The following is a 21,562-nucleotide window of genomic DNA, read 5'->3' on the forward strand; positions in this document are numbered from 1 at the left end:
ACAAGTCAAGTAACACTATAGATAAGTCATTAACAGACTTACCAAAAGCAGTAAGAGTAACTGAATATGCAAAGACACAACAAATCAGACAAGTCAAGTAACACTATAGATAAGTCATAAACAGACTTACCAAAAGCAGTAAGTATGAGTAACTGAATATGCAAAGACACCACAAATGAGACACTAAAATGTCTTCGGACAGATAATTTACTTTTATTACACGTTTACAACATTTATCCCTCAACTCTAACTGCAGAGAAAATGTAGAAGTTATTCCTACTCGAGGTAATGCAATTATCAATGTGAAAAATATTTAGTTTCCACAGATTTAGCAGTCAAGCCTTCAGAAAAACTGAAAATGGTAGTGTGCCGGCACAATTGAAACGACACATTTAAAAACTACAAAACGAATGAACGAAATTACACAGACAAGCCAACTTTGAGAAATGTATATATAAAATAAGTTGACTTTTTATATGAGCTATTAACAGACTTGCCAGAAGCTCTAAAGATGTGCACAAATTCCCCATGCACAAAACGGTATAGAAAATTTGAGAATACATGTAAAAAAGCTCATGGCACACGGATTAGCATAATCCTAGTTCACTGCTGGGCCCATCTGTACTTAGAGTCAGATACTAAATGAACCTCATAGATTAACAGAGTTAAACACATCTGGGATTAACAAGGTTGAACACATCTGAGATTAACATGGTTAAACACATCTGGGATTAACAAGGTCAATTACATCTGGGATTAACAGGGTTAAAAAATTGGTCCTACAGCACTAACAGATGCTATCCTACACATAACCATTTGTGTTACAAACTATGGTAGATACCAATTGTGTTGATCATACACACGCCACCTTATAATCCTTCATAGCTATATTAAACAGTGTTGCATTAAAGCTCATCACACTCAGTGATATGTTTGCTACAGTTTGCATCCGTTCAGGCTTTTTAGTTGCAATAGAAAATGAGTTAGGAGCATCGATCCATTGTAGCCAAGTGTACGTAACCGCAAGGATGCAATCAAATAACATGCTATAGACCCGCAAGCTTATAAGTTATATACATATAGATAATCTATCAAATGCTATATATTCAAAAATAAGTGACATAAACAGCCAATCATTATAGTACACGCAGAAACCTAAATTAAACTTTTTGAACCAAAAATCTTTGCATCATTTGCTCAGCAGGTTTCATTCTGATTGTCGCTTTATTTGGAAGAATTTTATCTTCTAGCTGTTCAAAATTTTACATAGTGTGTGCTAACCTGAACTTTTCTGCACTGCTGAATTAGTCGATATTAGTGTCTAAACAATTATTTTATTAGAGCAAAACTTTTACGCCCTTCTATTTGTAGAACCTCTCGCAAAAAATAATGATAACCCTTTAGCCCATGCGTACTGCACAAGTTATAGTCCGAGACAACTTAGGAACAAATTAGCTGAACGAATGACTGTCTGAAACGCATATCATTTGTAAACTGGGGAGCGTCTGTATTACAATGAACCAAGACAAATAGGAAGGATGGTGACACATACAAACACATAGAGAATTGTTTGTGTAAAAAACTTACCGAGTTCTAGATACTCCAGCAGCTTCACCTCTTAATGCTGTTTTGAGCCAAGACTGTTTCAGAGCCTACTATTGACCCTAAATAGAGCTCTCCATGTGTATTACAAGCCTTCATTACCTGTAAGACAAGATACCTATTAGCCTGTGAACAAAAATATTAGCCTGTGAGACAAGACATCAGCCTTCGAGACAAGATACGTTTGTGAGACAAGATATTAGCATGCGAAATAAAATATTAGCCTGTGAGACAGTATTTTACCCTGTAAGACAAGATTTTAGAATGTGAGAGTATATATATTTTATATATAATTATATATACATTTTATACTATAAAACTATATACAAAAAAACTATAAAATATAAAATTATATACTATACAGAATATAAAACTAGACAGCGCAATGATATTGATAATTAAACTTGAACAGTCTTGTCTTGCAGTTAAATAAATATTAGTTTAATGTAGCCGAGAATTGGAGTAATATTTTTCTTTGAGGAGGGGGTGGTGAACAACCCACACTTCTATTTTTTTTTCCTGCAAACCTTCGCTGCTCATTACTCGTGACAAAAACTGGCCAATTAATAAATAGCTGAGTTTCTAGAGATTTGAATTGGATTGGGGCCTTTGACCTATGACCCCTTCTAAGGCAGGCCTGAATCACAACTACGAATAACACGTTTGTATCAATAGCAAATATAATTTGATTCGTATTTATAATTATAACACAAATCATGCGCAAATTTTTTAAAATATGTACACCAGAAATATGTGTAAAAAGCACTCAGAAACATAAACCAGGGCGCTCATGATTCTAAATAAACTTTAGTGTACGAGAAGGTTCATAAGTGAAATTCCTGCAGAAAAATACCAATACAAACTATTCACCTAGCAACAGAACTATTGACTGAGTTTAAAACAAATTGTTGCTAAGCTACGAAACCACCTTGCGTAACAGCAAATACCAATAGAAGTGCGCCTGCTAGTATAGCCAGGTTCTTTAAAAAATTTGTTGAGGCTTCAAAATAGAGCCCATCTGCAGCTAGTCGACATATGATCATGAACTGATGCTACTAGATATGCAGAAAATGTACTGCGATGCCTACATTTGCCAGTCCTTGAAAAAGTCATTTCCTTTGTCGTCAACGACGACAAAAGCTGGAAAGTCCTCAACTTCAATCTTCCATATTGCCTCCATTCCTAAAGAGTAACCAATCCAGCGCAATAATGAAAGTTGTTGTATTATGAGATTCGTTAGGCACAGGCTATATTGGCCTCTGAGCTCACAGGTGGTCTTGGCTCACAAGCAGTACAGGTGGTCTTGACAATTACGGTAAGTGAATAAAGCTGGATAAAGCTAGTGAATAAAGCTAGTGAGTAAAGCTAGTGGGTAAAGCTAGTAGATTAGGTAGTATAAGGCAGTATGGGGAGTATATAAGGAAGTCTAACAAAAGACGGAATGTCTTCTTCACCTTCTTCATGTAAATCTATTTATTGATACAACATGGTGCAGTTGACAAAATTCTAGAGTCTTTTGTGGTGTTATCGTTAGCACTAATTTTCTGGTTGTGTTATTAGTTTAACGTTTGACAGGACCCTTTCATGGGCGTGCAGGTGAGGTGATGTGTGGTAGTGTAGTGTTTTGCCGACGAGTTGTGAGGCTGTGAGGCGTTGAAGCAGTGAAGTGTCAGTGTCGGAGAGGTACAGAAATTTCTCATTCGTTCAGCTGTGGAAGTTGAGAATAAAAAACTTAAACGGAAGATGTAGAGTGAGTTAGTGGCGTAAAATATATTGCGTTGTGACGTGATGGAGATCGGTTATCCAACGTTGGTGTTTGGTGAGCATGGTGATGGTCCGTGGGAGACATTTATAGAAGAAATGAATTTATGTATCGAGAGTGCAGCTGAGAGGAGAGGTTATGATGATGGCGAAAGAGTGCCTATTATGAGGGGTAGAGCTAGGTTAGTGCCACTATTGAGAGACATTGGAAAATATAAAATTATTATAGAAATTATAAAATAAAAAACTATAAAAAATTGGACAGAATTAGACAACTTCTTTTAACCTGCTAAAAATTCCATTTCATTACGTATTAAATTTATTTATAAGTGTACAATAACATAATTAGCATTGATGAATATTTGCCACCTCTCTGCTCTACTCGCTACATGTACCAGCTCAAGTCACGCTACTCCAAAGGTATGTATGTCCTGCATAGTAAATAAAAATTCATTTTTCTTTTCAATGGCTATTAAATGGTCAAGTGTGCGAGAGGCTGCTTGTGATAACTGCATCACTCGGTCTTTTTTGTTGAATTAGGTTGAAAAAGGTTTTAACCAGACGCGCTAAATGTTATAGCGAAGACAGAAACTGATGAACAAAACTTTTGTGATATGAATTTGAAATTCAGTCAAATAGTTAGAAGACTGAAACTTTCAAACTGGTTTCAAATGTGAGTTTAGTAAGCTAAACTTATTTAAAGTGAACTGAAAAATTATGTTATACGTACGTCCTGCATTTGGTACACACATTTTAATGTTGCATTTTATTGCAGATCATAGCCATTAAAATACCTTGAATACAAACAATTATTGTAGGTAACTATAGTTACTAAAGTTAGTATACTATTTTGTCACTAATTTTCAATATATACACATTTTTATAAAAATTTTGACGATTTTTACCAGGGGATGTTTGCATTGTATAATTACAATGGTCTCTATACCCCTACATACGAATTTTTCACCCTACGATGTCAACCTTGGAATGGATAAATATTGTATCCCGATGGTTAGCCTGTCTTGACAAACTGTTGCTTTTGCAGAGTTGTTCCGCCGTCGAGCAGGCGAGCAACACAACAGCTTGTCACAAGACGTACTGCACCTGATGCATCAGCTGCACTTATAGGGAGTTGTTCTATTCCGTCTATGCAGGTTGGTTGCGATGTTATGTCGGTCACTCCATTGGTAATAATTACGAATTTCGCGCAAAAATTTATGTAGAAAAAATAAGATTACAACGTTTAACCAGCGACCAGTCTCTGCGGTAAACTTTAGTAGAACCTGAGAACTTAGGCAACAACAGCGACTAAACACGTCGTTATTTGTGCGCTCAGTCAGTTTTATTTCTTTTTTTTATATCAGACAGAGTTTATTTGTTCTTATAGATTATGTAAAAAAAACGCCAAAAAAACCAGTTTGTCAAGGCAGGCTACTTGAGGGTGCACTGTACTTACTTATTATTTCACATTTAAACTCTTTCACAGAAAACACTTTCTCATGATATGAAGTTTGAAAGTTGGAATGGTAACTGTTGTTATATGTGAAATGAAAAACTTTCTGTGCATAAATTTTTTTATCACTCATGCAACGCCAGGCATTCCCCTAGTATACTATGTATAACAAAGAGACCTGATGAGTTACGCCATGAAATAGATTAGTAGTTAGACAAAAATTCAACTTTTCAGATAATTTTTAGTCTAAACAAACAGTCCACTTATTATTATTAGTGTAGCTTTGAATTTTACCTTGACTTATTTATGTTTAGTCATAGAACTACTTTTGAACATAACGTATCATAACTATCTACTGCTACATATCATATTATGTAGTTACATACTGTATACAAATACTAGGTGAATACCTGGGGTTGCACAGGTATTAAAACAGCTTATAAACATTGGCAGGTGATGTAGTTGCCTGCCACTTGCCATTAGCCTGGCACATTGTCAATGACTAATTTAGGTAAGCTACTATCCTATTGCTAAACTTACTAATAAGAGCTGTGAGAGCAAGCTTTAGTGACTTTGCGTAACACAGGGTGCTATGTGTATTTTAGCTGACATATTGACTAATATTGCCTAATGAATCCATTGCATCTCGCGTAGCTTAGCTGGTTAGATAATCGCCTGGTGAACGGGAGGTTCCGAGATCAAATTCAGCATGAAGCGGATCTTCCATTCCTAGATTTTAATAGCTATAAAAAATAATAGCTGCCTTACTGAGCAATCGCGCTTGATCAACTCCCGAGGCAATATACAGTATGACACTATATGGAAGCAAATAGGCTAGCGCTTTCGGTCATGACGGAAAGTCATAGCGTAACTCCGTAGAAGTCGTAGCTCTTATTAGCAAGCTTACACAAATTTTCCATTGGCAATGTGCCAGGCCAATAGCAAATGGCAGGCAACTCTCAATACCTCTAACTGTTTATAAGCTGATTTTTAATACCCGGGCAACGCCAGGTACCACAGCTAATGTATGTATATATACTAAATGAAATTGGTGTTAAACACATCTAAAACTAACGAGGTTACAAAAAGCTGTCCTGTCATCGACTACTACAATAAACCAAGCAAATAGGAAGGAAGGTGCTACATACAAACACGTAGAAAACTACTTGTGTATAAAACCTACCGAGTTCTGGATATTCCAGCACCTCTACCTTCTTAATGCTGTTTTCAGCTAAGGCTGCCGCAGGGCCCCCTATTGACCCTAAATAGAATCATCCATGTGTCTTACACGCCTTCGTTACCTGTAAGACAAGATATTAGCCTGTGAACAAAAATATTAGCCTATTAACCAAGATAAAAAAGAATGGAAGGCATACGCTTTTCCTAAAAAAGTAGAAACTATTATCACCTGTAAAACTTAGCGAAAAACAAGCGCTGTCAAATAAAAAAGGCAAAATAATTCCAGTTTAAAACCAAACGTCTTCAAAGTTATTTCAATTATATTGCCTAGAAATTAATATTTGTGTCATTTACAACAAAATATCATAAGTTTATGAGCATTTGTCATACAAATAATCCTATGTTAGCAGTTGTTACAATCATGGCCTATTGATGAGCGCTGTCTGAATACATCTTATTGTCAGACATATAATAGCCTCTTGTAAATCTTGTACTTACCGTAAAACCTTTAATTGAACGCCATGGCGCTCTATTTTTCAACCCTTACTCTATAGAAGACTAGAAGTAGTCAATTGGAGGGGGTGCTCGAATAGAGACTGGTGGTGTACTTTTCCAATGGCCCGTAAGAAATTAGAAAAAATAAATTTAGGTCTATTACGGGTGAAACGAATCTCGCCTATAATTTCACTCTTTTTCCGGTGGAGCGATATCAAACCTCTTGGATGCAATAAATCTGCTAGCTCACCTCCAACTTGTCAAAAATCTCTTAGTAAATATGTATCGAAAAACTGAGAAATATCGCTACCAGCTGATATCTATCGCTTGCAATTGACCTGCGATGATATTACAGCCTGTGTCTTTCTTTGCAATTTGTTGGCATTTTCAATTTGTATTTCATTCAAAATTTGAAGATATATTTTTATTTTATATCTATATTTAACATAGTTGAATAAAAGATGATTGCACTCACAGATATGTTTGCTATAGTTTGCAGCTGAAACTAACTAACTGAAACTAAGTGCAATATAAGTGGAGTTATAAGTATCGATCCATTGCATGATCAGATTACCGCAATGATCCTATCAAATAATATGCTATAAATTTGCAATTTTATAAGTTATATAACGATAATCTATGAAATGCTATAAATATATATTCATGAACAAGTGACATAAACGAACCATACTTACATGTATATTACATGCAGAAACACAAATTACCATTTTTAAAACAAAAATATTTCCATCGTTTACTCGGATAGTTCCATTCTGATTGTTGCTTTCGATGGAACAAACATCTTCTAGTTGTCCAATACTTTTCACAATGTCTTCTGGCCTCAACTTTTTTTCTGCACTGCTGCACTAGTAGATATTAGTGCCCAAAACAATTTTTTGGGAGAGCAAAACTTTTACGCCCTGTGTTTAGCACAAATACAATGTGTAAAGGTTTGCACACTAAGCGTAACCTTTGACCCAAAACTTGCAAACCGTTTTGATATGCCTGTTCTTCGAATTAAAAGGCCGCTTTAAGCAAGGAAACATTATTAGCCTGAGATCGTTATTCATTATTTCCATGGTGCTGCTTTCAGAGTTTTAATGAAACAATTGCAAAGATTTGGAGTGGACAATAAGAGAATTGAGAGACAATGATTGTTGTTAATGTAAACAATTCATTATGAATATGATTTTGTGGACACTTTTCTACTGATCACTTGGTACTATGGGTTCATAAAAATCAAACATAGTCAAACTACTACTCAAATGGAAGTGGCGTTCAAATAGAGGGTGGCGCTTTATTTTTCAACCCTTCTTTTATAGCGGTGATCAAATAGAGGTGACGTTCATATAAAGGTTCTACGGTATATATTCACCATATAAGTACATGTCAGGAGTTGTCATACTTACAGCCTTGCTTCTGTTTCCTTTGGCAAGCATGACCATACTGCCGCCAACAGCCTGGAATTCTTCAACATAGGAGTCCATTCGTCCAGCTGTTGTTGGTCCAAATGAGCCACTGGCATAACCCTGCAATGATCAGCAGCAATACAAAATAGCCTCATAGTTTCCATGACGGCAAATATCATTAATTAGTTTAAAAAATCAAAGAAACTTACATTTGTAATCGTCCTACTCTGGAGATTTAAGAGAACAACTCTAACTTGATAGAAATAGAGAATGTGATACATGTAGCAAAAACATACATTACACATAATATGTCAACAATTTGAAACAAGAAACTAAGACATTAGTAGTTGCAAAATCTCCAACAAGCAATATTATATGGTGAATAATATTCAGCTTTATATAGTTTATATATCGCTTTAAAAAGTTCCCTAAGGCTAACTGTTTACAGTATATAGACTCTGTGACCATAAGGCTACCTGGCAGACACTATTGTGAAAAAGCGTAACGTTTATTATGTGTAATGTATGTTTTGCTACAAGTATCACAATTTTTATTTCTATCAAGTTAGAATTGTTCTCTTAAATCTCCAGAGTAGGACGATTACAAATGTAAGTTTCTTTGATTTTTTAATATAACTAGTAGAAATACTCAGTGTTGCGATAGTCACCCTATAGAATGAAATTCGCATTTGGTTAATTTTCAACTTTATTCATCAATCCTATCATATTCTACAATAATTATCACTCTCGCTGAATATGAACACTAATCTCAGGATATACTATGAAGCAACGTTGTCTTGTTCAATAAAATATTGAATGAACAATGAAATTTAACTTGATAGACTACCAGAAGAGTTTCCAGGGAGTGATTTCAGTCTAACCAAACTTCTGATATCTTTACCAACCCAGTCTACAGTTGTATTTATATGTTTCCTGTAAACTAGGATAGATTGACTACCTCTGGTGTCTTAGCAGGTCCTGCATAATAGACTGGGTACTTCAGCATATAATCAGGCATGCCCTCTCCATTGTCTAACCTCTCCTTAAGCTTGGCATGAGCAATATCTCGGGCTACCACTAAAGTTCCTGTTAAACTCAACCTGGTCTTGACAGGATGTTTGCTCAGATCGGAGAGTATCTCAGACATGGGCTTGTTAAGGTTGATCTGTAGACAAAAAATATTTTAGTAAAAGATGATCTGTAGTTGTTGCATTGAGTGTATGACACGGTTTTCTACATATCCTGGCTGAATGTCCAGCATTGCACAAGTAATAAAACCAGCTTATAAACAGTGGCAGGTTGTGTAGTTGCCATTGGCTAAGTTCACTAATTGACTAAGTTCACTAATTTACCAATGACAAATTTAGTAAATTGGCTAATTGGACTAACTTAAGCTAGTATATAGCTATACTTACTATAATAAGAGCCATGAGTTGGTCAGGCCATGAAGCCAGATTATGTGACGTTATGTTATGCATCACACCACAGCGGTATGTGTATCTTAAAGGATATAATGACTATTTGCATAATTAATCTACCCTAGGACACTTATATTTCGCTAGTAATTAGTTTCGTGAGTAGCATACAGAGTAAAATTTCGCAGCAACCTAATTTCGCAGCTCTGATGAGTGCGAAAATATAGTGATGTGAACATAAATGCAGTGGAACAAACATAATTAGATTCCTCAGGTTCAGTTCACCGATAAAAAAAATTTCAATTTGCGACTAGTTTGTAATTGTGAACCGCAGGTAGAATGGTGTGGGCAAGATCGATAATGCAATTTGATCGCTTGCTGCCGTTTGTTTCTTGGACTATCAACAGGCACGTATTCTCTGGGGCGGCTGGCCGGCTGAGCCGCCCCAACTTTTTGGAAATTTTTTACGGCTAAATACAGTCCAACTCGGATAACTCGCCCTCGAATAGAATGTAACATTTCATCTCAAACACAAGGTTAACTCGAACGGATTTGTTTAGTCAGTTCCGACGCAATGATAAATTGCTTCAGATTACTCGACCTCAACATCATTTATTCGAAAAGTTATTTGCCAAACGGCCATGGACACGGTTTTTATCGCTGTAGAATATCACTCCATTCCAAGCCATAGAGACAAACATCAACTTTTAGTAGTTCTTAGGCGTCATTATTATCATCATCAGCGGCAAAATATTCTTGTTAACGACTTTTATAAAGGTTTGCAAAAGATCAAGTTTTACCAAACACCCGCTTGGCCATGTCCCATCAAAAGTGTAAAAATCTCCGAATGAACTTAAAATAAAATCCGCAAAATTGATCTTTGTTGAAACGCTCAAAAGAAAAAGTTGTCTTTTTTCTGAGCGTTTTAACTGCGGTTAAGTTTTGCCTATTTTAATTTAAAAACGTCTCGTCAGTCACATCACCTAAAACAAAACAAATCTCAAAAAATAGAAAAATGTTGATACTTTCCAATAAAATTTTTTAAAACTTCATACGAGAGGCCCGGCTGAGACCCTACATGAGAGAAACCTGTTGGGGGCTTACATCGCCCCCTCCACACCCTAGGTGTTCATAACAAGTCGCCTAATATTAGCCGCCCCAACTTGCAACCAGTGAATACAGACCTGACTATCAATGGACAAAGCTATTTTATTTCGCGGTTTCACTCGTTCGTTATGATAGTTTAGTTTCTCACATGAAATTTTTTCGAGGGGCTGGCACCGCGAAAACGCGAAAGTTAGATGAGGCGAATACATAAGTGTCCAAGGGTAATGCGTCGCAAGAAGCATGTGTCGCTTAGTGGATAGACTGCCTGCCTGCAGAACAATTTGTAGGTCCTGAGTTCAGTTGACAGTTACTTTGCAGTTGACGATCGCGCACCTTTATCGGCGAATACCTGACTCGGCCGACCAGTCTTTACCCGCCGAGCAGTTGACAATCGTGCTCTTACACTCCCCTCGCAATTAATTGCCTTGCAATCAATCGGCTCGCACTTGCGTCGCAATCAATCGCCTTGTACTCGCCTCGCAATCAATCGCCTCGTAATCAATCGCCTCGGGCTCGCCTTGCTATCAACCGCCTTGCAATCAATCGCCTCGCACTCTATTGCTTTGCAATCAATTGCCTAGCACTTGCCTCGCAATCCCTCGCCTCGCACTCGCAATCAATCGCCTAGCACTCAATCGCTTCGCAATAAATCGCCTCGCACTTGCCAACACATTCATACGGAACGCCGCGCCTGAAGACTCTCGCTGCACTCGGGGCGAAAAAAATCCCTGAGTGACGCCACATCACGGAGTTGTCCTACTTGTGTACAGAGAACTGATAATGAAATTGACATTGCTAGGCAAACTGGAAGTCTTCAAACTTGCAGTATTGAAAAATTTTGCATGTTTTAAAAAATTCTACAAAATATTTTGCTTTTGCCAGCATTTATTGAATGGAGACTTCTACATGCTTAAAACACTAATCATGGCTCACCAGTTCTTCGTCTATAACCTGTGTTTTGACATGGTATATACAAACAGTAATGCGGTTGTATCGATAAAATTTATATGCATAACAGCACAGACAGTATGATGTCAAGGCAGATACAGCATTAGCACCTTACAATAATAAAACATAACGCCCACATGATAGCCTTTTTATGAGATACAATAAGGAAATATATATTGAAAAACATGTTAGAAAATGCTGCATGTGGATAATCTGTAGGTGTAGCAGAACATGAAGAACATAGCATGACATAACAATAACATAATGTTAATTCAATGCAAGCATGACATAACAATAACACAATGTTAGTTCAACGCAACACTTGCGGATAGACACATTTTTTTGTTTTTCTGTCGGGTGTATGAACAAACAGTTTTTGGCTTGTGCCTACTTTAGAGCAGGCGACGTACAGCTGGTCATGGCTAAAGCAGGGTAACAGTAAGTCGATACCAGCTGCTCTCTTTCTTCTCACCATCGCCTAGCGCAACGCTCGGAGTACCCGTGCAAGTTCTGTAGTAGTAAGTTACAATACTCGTAGCAGGAAAAAAAATTAGTAACTCAGCTGCTGAAGGAAATGAACATGTTTAGTATCACGAACAGTGGAAAATCCAACGCTTTTAAGTAGTGGAGGTTTGGCAATTCATAGTTTGTTTAATGAGTAGTACATTTGTATAGCTGTATAGGCACCTTTGTATAAGCCACAGAACGCAGGACGGTGCTTTTTAACACGGCAGCAACTTTGCTGTTTAACGGCACTAACGGCCTAACGGCACTGTTCCGTATTAACCTACGCTTTTTAACCCAGTGCCTAACGGAACAGTACCGTTAGGCATTGTTTCATTTTTTCTTTTACCGCTAGAGGCGCACTAACTGGAGATTTCGGTTAATGCGCCCTAGCCATGAAAGAAAGACCACAGAATAGCCGCACCCTTATATAAGCCGCATGGCTCAAATCATCATAAAAAAGTAGCGGCTAATAGTCCGAAAGTACAGTATTTACTACTCATATTAATTCAGTTCGCTCCGTACGACTGAAATTCGTATGACGAAAAAAGGAAAGACCGCACTTTAAGGTGGACAAATACACCCACACGCAGATTGCCGTTTACATAGTAGATAGATATAGGACATCATTACCTTCACAACATCAGAGCTGAGAGACTGTGAGGTAACATCAGGCATATATTTTTGAACGTCTGTTTCAAGCTGTTCAAGAAATACACCCTCAGATGTGATCTTTCCCAAAGCCTACCAATAATATACATCTAAATATAGTCTTGCCACTCCCTGGCAGGTTTTTTAACACTGAAAGCCTACGTGTCACTTTTTTTCTGACATATTCCATCGACTCTCTTTCCATGAGCCGAGATTAGATATTAGAGACTCAATAAAAATAGTTGTGAAAACACCAAATAATTCATACACAGGAACAAATTCTGAAACACAACTATTAACCTAGTAAGTCTAATCTAAAGGAATAAATAATTTCCATTTAACATTAGTGTGTGAACATTCTTATACAAAGATTTTGTTAAAAGGCATCCCAATAGTTGAGACTATGGGTTGTTTATTAAAAGCATGTGACATTCGCATGACCTTCAAAACTGCGATGGTAGGTTGGAACAATTTCAATTTTCTAAATACCAGGTATTAGATATTGACTAACTGTACTCCCCGCATGTGTAATAAAATTTTTTGGACAATTCTTTTTTGTATTTAACATATAAGAACATTTGCCATTCTAACTTTCAAACTTTGTCAAACAACTGTAACTTTCAAACTTCATATCATGAGAAAAAGGTTTCATGCAAGTCGAAAATGTTTTGAGCAGATCAAATAAAAAATAAGACAGCTATAAAAGGGTTCAAATGTAAATGTGAAATAATTAGCAATAGCTAAATTAAGTCTGTCTTGCTACGATTACAATAAAAGATGATTCCGTAATAATAAAATTAATACGAATTGAGAAAACAAAATCAAAATCCTGAATATGTGGAATTAATAATAACAATAACTTATTCGGTTCTCAAAGTTACTGTTCCACCAAAACTTGGAATACGACGATACTGGTACCTCTCGATACTGGTACAAATGTAAAAATGAGATATCGTACTGTCTTTGTCTGACCGAACGGAGAGACAATGTCAAGGCTCTTCCTACGGAGGTAATACAATTGTCCACATGAAAAGAATTGGCCTTGACCACGATATAACAATTGAACCCTACGAAAAACCGAAATTAGAAGTTCAAGAAAACACGAAAGAGCATCGGGTTTTATAGAGTTGATAGAATTCATAGTTGCAAATCAAATAGTACGTCATTTAGCGTGTGCGTGTGGTATACGCTATATGATAATTTCTTTGATCAATACGCCTTGTATAGCTCAATAGTTGAGCGCGTGGATAAAAAGCTTGCAGTTGCATTAGTCATGAGTTCAAATCCATCAGAACTCGGAATTTTAATTCCAAGATTTGAATATCTATAGCTGGACAATGACACATGCACACACGACCAACTTTGAGAAACATAGATAGAGATGATATAAGAGCCATCCAAATCTATGGATACAGGTTAGGAAAAAATAGCACCTAACAGGATTTGAACCCACAATATTCAGCTTATCCATCAGGCACACTACCAACTGCGTCAACCATTCACCTCCCACCATGTTTGAGTTATTTCACATAAACTTATTCCATGTGCTTTCTTGACACACCTGACAATCTCTCACAACACATCGTACTGACAGTGTACTAGTCTGAATAAAACTTGACTAGTGAGAAGTCGGTGAAAATATTTGTGTCATAGAGGTGTCTGCGATTACCGATATAGTGTAAACTAGCCTTTAATGATGGGTTTTCAGAACGTAACTTCACCATCAAGTGAAGACTCGATGGTGAAGTTACGACACAAAGTACACGACACAAAGTTACAAGACACTCCCATACCAACTGGACAGGAAGCTCCGTGGCGTGGCAGTCTCACTACTCTCACATCGTGCACAAAGTATTTTCCACCGAACTGAGCACCGATTCCAATCTGTTGACTCATCTCTTGTATCTTCTGCTCGAGTTGCACATCCCTGAATGCTCGGCCATGTTCATTGCCTGTAGACGAGAGAGAGGAACATAATCACAGGCAGCTCATGGTAAGCTACTAAAGGAAACTCACTCGTGGAATGGTAGTATCACTTGCTTGAATATTGGCTTCAGCATACACCAAGTGTATCTGGTGTATGCTAAAATATGTTTATTGGAGTCATTCGTGGGCCATCTTTAATTCATATAAAAATCTAGCTATTGACAGAGTAGCTATTGTGTAAGATTGTTTCAATGATATCAATTGATAACATCATTGAAACAAGTTGAAAATGTTTCAACTTGTTTCTAGATATGCAAGATATGTTAAAGAACACGCAAAATATAATTTGCAGAACATATTGAATACATCAAAGCCCTGTTGACACCTGTGCTGAAATCTTGTCTGAATCCCACCTAATAGATGGATTTATGAAGTTTAATCAGAGCTGTTTCGACAGGTACTTTTGCATAGCTCGACTTAATTCCAACGGAACAAATATTGAAAGCTCAAAAAATTTTATGCCCCATACTACTAAGTGACAACAGGTAAGTCCATAATTCGCCAGCCAGGTGCAAGAATGGCCTTATTGACCCTTTGTCAGAATCGGTGGGTTAATTGATTTCAAAGAAATTGACGTGGTTTTGAATGCACTATTTCGGTTCACTCGTAAAACCATTTGTTTTGTACTTTTGTACATCAACTAATCAAATGTGACCAGTAAATTCTTTCTACAAATTCATACTAATAATGACTAGATAATGTTGATTATACCCGAACTTTTTAGGGATGCAATTGGTTTCGCCAAATATTCAAACATATTCTTTTCAAAGATGGCGTTTGCTTATTTTATTTAGTAACTAGTTTCCAGTGTGGATAGCAACTGAGAACTTAGCTGACACAAAGGCCGCGATAAAATAAGTTAGCTTGACGACCTAATTACCGTACACTGGCAGAATCGTAGTCAATACTCAAATGTTTACACAGTATTTAGAGAAAACTAATTCGACAGAAGTTTAATTATCTTTATTTGGAGCGTTTGAAACATTTATAATAATGTATCTGTAGCTAGATTTAACATTTTATTCTGGCAATCATGAGCAATTACAAAATTAAATATATGACAATGGAGCCGCGTAGAAGTAGACTTTTATTGCAATAGCCAATGTGAATACAAGAAATAAAGATGGACTGTTTCACTATATACATGTACATCATTTTGGGCAAGTCTGGGCGCATCTTTTTTTCTGAGCGTTTTTACCGCGATCAATTTTTGTCAATTTCAATCTTCAAATATTTTGACAATGAAACTGCCTAAAACAACAAACGACATCTCAACTGATAGAAAAAATTGATGCTCTCTGTTAAAATCAACTAAAATTTGACGCAATCATATCTTTAAAGCCGAAGAATTTAAAAATACTTACCTGAAGTAGGTAAGTTATCAAAGTACTTCGTTGAGGCCAATTTAACACATTTTAAATTCATTTCGGCGGAAGTTCCTCCAATAACAAAGGCTAAATGGTAGGGTGGACAAGCAGCCGTCCCGATAGTCTACAATAGTGACTTGAACAGTTAAGCTCAACAATATGATCCTATTGGAACTCAGGCTATATCGGAACAAAGACTAACATCCAAAAAACAATAAACCCAATTGAAAAACTCAACTCCATAGCAATTTTTAAAAACAAAATGACCTTCACAAAAGCGCAAAAAAAAGATGTAACGGTAAATGCTGTTTCCTGCAAGCTTTATTTAGGCGTGACGCTTGTCACACTTATAACCTGCCACCTACAGTTGAGAGCTGTAAGGAACACACATATTCCAAACCTGTATTTTCTCATGTACAAACTCCATGAGTTTCTTTTCATTCAGCAGAGCCTTGGTTGCCTGGTAGAGAAAACTCTTGTTAGCCGAGCCACCACCTTTGGCTATGAACAGGAAGTGGTACTCGTCTCCCTTGGTAGAGTATATTTCTATCTGAGCAGGAAGATTTGTGCCAGTGTTTGCTTCCTTGTACATGTCAAGGGGAGCCACCTGAAGTACGCAGCAAAATATGATTTACTCGAAGTTTCTATAAAGGTTACAAAATAACTTTCAATACTTTGTGAAATATATTCATTTTTATAGCCAAAAAACTCCAGAGTTGTCACCAAGTGGTGTGTATTCGCTGGCTTATCCTTGTTGTTTGAAATATATTTTAAAAAACAAAATTACAGAGCCAATTACGGACATTTGCAAAATTGGTTGTTGCATGTAGACACGAAAAATGTGCTAAGCGCAGTGGATATTGCAAAAATCTAAAGCAATAGTTTTTACATCATAATCTCGTCATATTTGCGCAAAAAATTAAATTTGTTAACTTGTTCTAACACAATATGTTCTAAACTGTGTTTTGATTTGAATGATCTTATTTTGAATCGTTCTAAAACGATTCTAATCTGGTACATATGAAAATCACAACAAAACTCGACTGACCTAATGTTGAACCATTATTGCTATAACTAAGGTAGGATTATATCAAAAGCCCACGTTTCCATGACGATAATTCAGCAACTAATAGTTTACCTGTGAATACCGCAGATTCCTACTCGTATACGTGTTGTACACTCCTCGTGACAAGGCCTCCGCATCATCTCCACCTGTCCACACTTGCTGACCTTTCTTTCCTGAGAAATTGTATTCTGATGCACACATTCTGTACGCATGATGTGCACATAATGTATTCAAGATATCTTTAGAACAAAAAGTACAGATCTATTTTGAATGCACCCTTGTTAAACCTTGATAAGTATTTAACAGACTTGCCAAAAGCAGTAAGTATGAGTAAATGAATATACAAAGACACCACAAATGAGACAAGTCAAGTAACACTATAGATAAGTAATTAACAGACTTGCCAAAAGCAGTAAGTATGAGTAACTGAATATACAAAGACACCACAAATGAGATAAGTCAAGCAACACTATAGATAAGTAATTAACAGACATGCCATAAGCAGTAAGTATGAGTAACTGAATATGCAAACACACCACAAATGAGACAAGTCAAGCAACACTATAGATAAGTCATTAACAGACTTGCCAAAAGCAGTAAATATGAGTAACTGAATATACAAAGACACCACAAATGAGACAAGTCGGACAACAGTATAGAAAAGTCATTAACAGACTTGCCAAAAGCAGTAAATATGAGTAACTGAATATACAAAGACACCACAAATGAGACAAGTCAAATAACACTATAGATAAGTCATTAACAGACTTGCCAAAAGCAGTAAATATGAGTAACTGAATATGCAAAGACACCACAAATGAGACAAGTCGGACAACAGTATAGAAAAGTCATTAACAGACTTGCCAAAAGCAGTAAATATGAGTAACTGAATATACAAAGACACCACAAATGAGACAAGTCAGACAACACTATAGAAAAGTCATTACCAGATCTGCCAAAAGCTCAATTTATTAGTCAACTAGCTGAATGGCCGGCGTTGTTCAGGTAATAAAAAAGTCTTCAGACCGATAATTTATTTTTATTACATGTTAACGCCATTTATCACTCAACTCTAACTGCAGAGAGAATGTAGAAGTTATTCCTACTCAAGATAGTACTATTATCCATGTGAAAAATATTCAGCCTTTACAGATTTAGCAATCAAGCTAAGGAAAAACCGGAAATAGGAGTGTAACGGCCCAATTGAAACAACACATTTGAAAATTACAAATTAAAAAATAGTTAATGTAGCAAAAATTTAGCTTTCATAAAAATAACAAATGCAAAAGGTAATATTAATAAACAATTAAAAGTGCACATTTAGTGTGTGCAATCGTAAAAAAGGTACAGAGTATATGATGAACATGATAGGAATGATAAAAACGTCTTAGCCTTGTGGTTAGGTGTGAATTTTAATGAACTTGCGGCTGCAATCTTCATGAGTTCTAAACCAATATGAAGAGGATCTATCATTTCTAGATTTTAGTTGTTAGAGCTGGATAAACACTGAATGACAGACAACAAACTTTGAGATGAAGTTTTGTATGAGGTAGTAACAGACTTGAAGCTCTAAAAATACGCACAAAACAGCGTAGGGAACTTGAGAACACCCTCGTTATATCAGAGGTGATCGTAGAAACTCAACCATATCAAGGTTATGAAATTCAGGTCTTCACTGCCGTAAATGATAGTTAAAGCAAGCTTTAGAAATTTCAGTAGAAAATTGCTATACAACTGAATGGCATCTATGAAATTATTCCGAATACAATCGGTGAGCAACGCACTGCCGGGAAGACAACTTCAACTAGATAAAAAATAATACTTTCTCAAATCTTTATTGATTGTGTGTAACTGAAATCTATGCTATATAACATGCAAATAAAACCATTTTATTTAAAATACGGTTGTAAGCTTGTTGTTTACAAATATGTGTATTTGTCTCTGACATACGCATGATGTGTGCATGATGTACCTGTAAAGCCTGGTTCCCATATCGATTGCGATACTCCGGCGATAACTTGCGCAGCAAAACGTTTGCGGCGTTAGGCTCTGCGGCATATGTTCACATATAAGCTGTATCGCTAAACATAATCGCGTAATCAAATAAAATGCTCGCTAACCACGCCGTTTCTATAATGGTGACCTTCACCCATACAGTGCATGTCGGGAAGGTTTTGCCTGCGGTCTTTTGCGAAATTTGAGCAGCGCGAAACTATTGCGATGCCGCCGGCAACTAGCGGCGGTACCCGGCGCTTAGGTTACCATTTCACCGCTAATAGCCTGTGGTGCTGTCGCCGGTGCTTTGCGACGTATATAGGAGCCAGGCTTAATGTATTCAAGATAGCTTTAGAACAAAAAGTACAGATCTATTTTGAATGCAGCCATGTTAAATCTAATTGCAACATCTAAAGTTGGTACAGCATACCCATAATTATGGCTGTTCCAGTATCCTGACAGCCAGGTAGTACCATACCAGCCGCAATGTTAGCATTCTTCAAAAACTCTAAAGCTACATATTTGTCATTAGGGGATGCTTCTGGGTCTTTGAGAATATTAGAGAGGGACTGCAAATAAAATATCACTTAGGTGTAAAAATAACAATAATTTCACAAAATTTCACAAAATTTCACAAAATTTCACAAAACCGGAAGGTCTCTTTGGTTTCTAAATAAACCAGACAATAAATCAGATAGTCAAAATCTGAAAGACGGAATATAAAAAATAAGTATAATAAATACTAATAAATACGGAACAGGAAATCACGAATAAAAATGAGGGAACTTACCAAATAGTGCTCTTAGTGTTTGGTTTCTTCACTATGCAACCATGGCAATCATGTTAGTAAGAATCAATTGCTTGCACACATGGTTTTTAAGTAATACCTGAAGATGAGCTGGCCTGAGGAGGTGAGATATGTCAACCATAGCCTGTTCACAGAGCAGTGTCAGTGCTTGAGGATCAACCACCAACATATTTTTGCTTTGAAAGGTGCTTGTAGACACAAAGTCAGCTAAAAAAAGAAAATCGGATGATTTTCCTGTTGCATTCCTGATCAGACCTATGCAATAAACTATAGTCATATATAATATTTGTATTTACCATTTTGACACATTTGAATATTTATTTTCCTTTATTTATACAACCAGATGTTAAGCCTTGTCTGTATGTTCCATTATACATTGAAAATGTACTAAAAGACACATGCGTTGTACCAGACAACTATAATACCTAGCATATTGGTAGCAAACAAAAATTGAAATGATTTCCTTTAAACAAGGAACAGCAGCACAGCTTTGCATACAACCCATCTGCACGTAGCTCCAGCAACTTACTTTAAAACACAAATATCATCAATTTAAGCACAGCATACACACATTGAAAATAATTAGACTTACTGTGTTTGAAATATTTTAAGTTTGCAACAAATTTTAATTACTGTTTAAATAATTCCTGACACTAAAAGTTTGAATACAGTGCGCAAACCTACAAGTTAGCTTTTTGAAAGGTGGGTTTAGAGGTTCTGTGCTTTCAAACATATCCTGGTAATAAAATGGCTTAAGTGTTCCAGTTGACCGTCTAAGCAGACATAGTGGCAGCTTATTTCCGGCGCGAAGGAAACCTTTTGCAAGTGACTGCATGTTCTGCAATGTATATTGAAACTAAAAGAGCAATAGCCAAAATTCAAACTGCCAAAGCAAAAAAGAAGTACATAAAGTTTCAGTAAAAATTAAAAAAAACGAACAAATTATCTGAAGGCAAAACATTGAAGGTGTGTTGGATCCTGCGACCAACACGTAGAGGCGACCTGGGTCGGCTTACTCTACCGGTCTGCATTCACTCTCCACAGGGGCCGTGTAAGAGTTGCCCGTTGACCAACACGCGGAGGCGACTAGGTCGGCTTACACCACCGGTCTACTACAACCACCTTACACGGGGAATTGCTCCCTGAGTGATATTATGCTCGTTCGACAAGGTCGACCTGAGGTCGACCGGGGTCGACAGTGTTTCTATACTCTACTTCCAAAGCACAGTCCGTAGACTGAGGCTTGGAGTAAATAAGTGCTCAGTGTGATTCTGTTATTGCGCAAGGTAACAGAAGAGTGTGGGTCCAAATGCAAAGCATGTATTGAACGAACTTACTAGGCCGAAACACGGCCTTAAATATAATCAGATATGCAAATGAGGTGGCTAGGGCCAACCTCCTCTAGGGGCGTGACTATATAAAAGAACCAAGAGAACACAACTCTAATGACAATAACTAAAAAGGAGATGGTAATGCATGTTTCCATCACAAAGGGCAATAATTGCGGTAAAACGTATAGCACAAATAAACAATCATTGTTTGCCAACGTGAGCAATATGCATATGAGCAATATGCAATATGAGCTGCCAAGACTCAAAGGCATAACTGTTTTTCCAATAAAGTTATATGCAAACACTTATGTACTGTTGCTTCAACACTGCATGTCGGTGTACGGAGCGCTGGATAAATAAAACTAGCCATATAAAGGGGCACCAACGAAAGAATTTTGCCGTTGTCTGTGTTAGGAGTTAAAACAAAATAATTGAGTAGCTACTTTAGCCGAAGCTCTAAAGGAATAGATACGGTAATGGATATCA

At 36.8% G+C, this 21,562-nt stretch overlaps 1 pseudogene; it reads right to left on the minus strand.

Annotated features, from left to right (window-relative positions):
- Window positions 1-1,582: 1,582 nt before the first annotated feature.
- LOC137405358 (fumarate hydratase class I, aerobic-like) lies at window positions 1,583-19,914 on the minus strand (annotated as a pseudogene).
- Between the last annotated feature and the right edge of the window lie 1,648 nt (window positions 19,915-21,562).

The sequence above is a fragment of the Watersipora subatra genome, chromosome 9 (genome assembly GCF_963576615.1).
Source record: "Watersipora subatra chromosome 9, tzWatSuba1.1, whole genome shotgun sequence".
NCBI lineage: Eukaryota > Metazoa > Bryozoa > Gymnolaemata > Cheilostomatida > Watersiporidae > Watersipora > Watersipora subatra.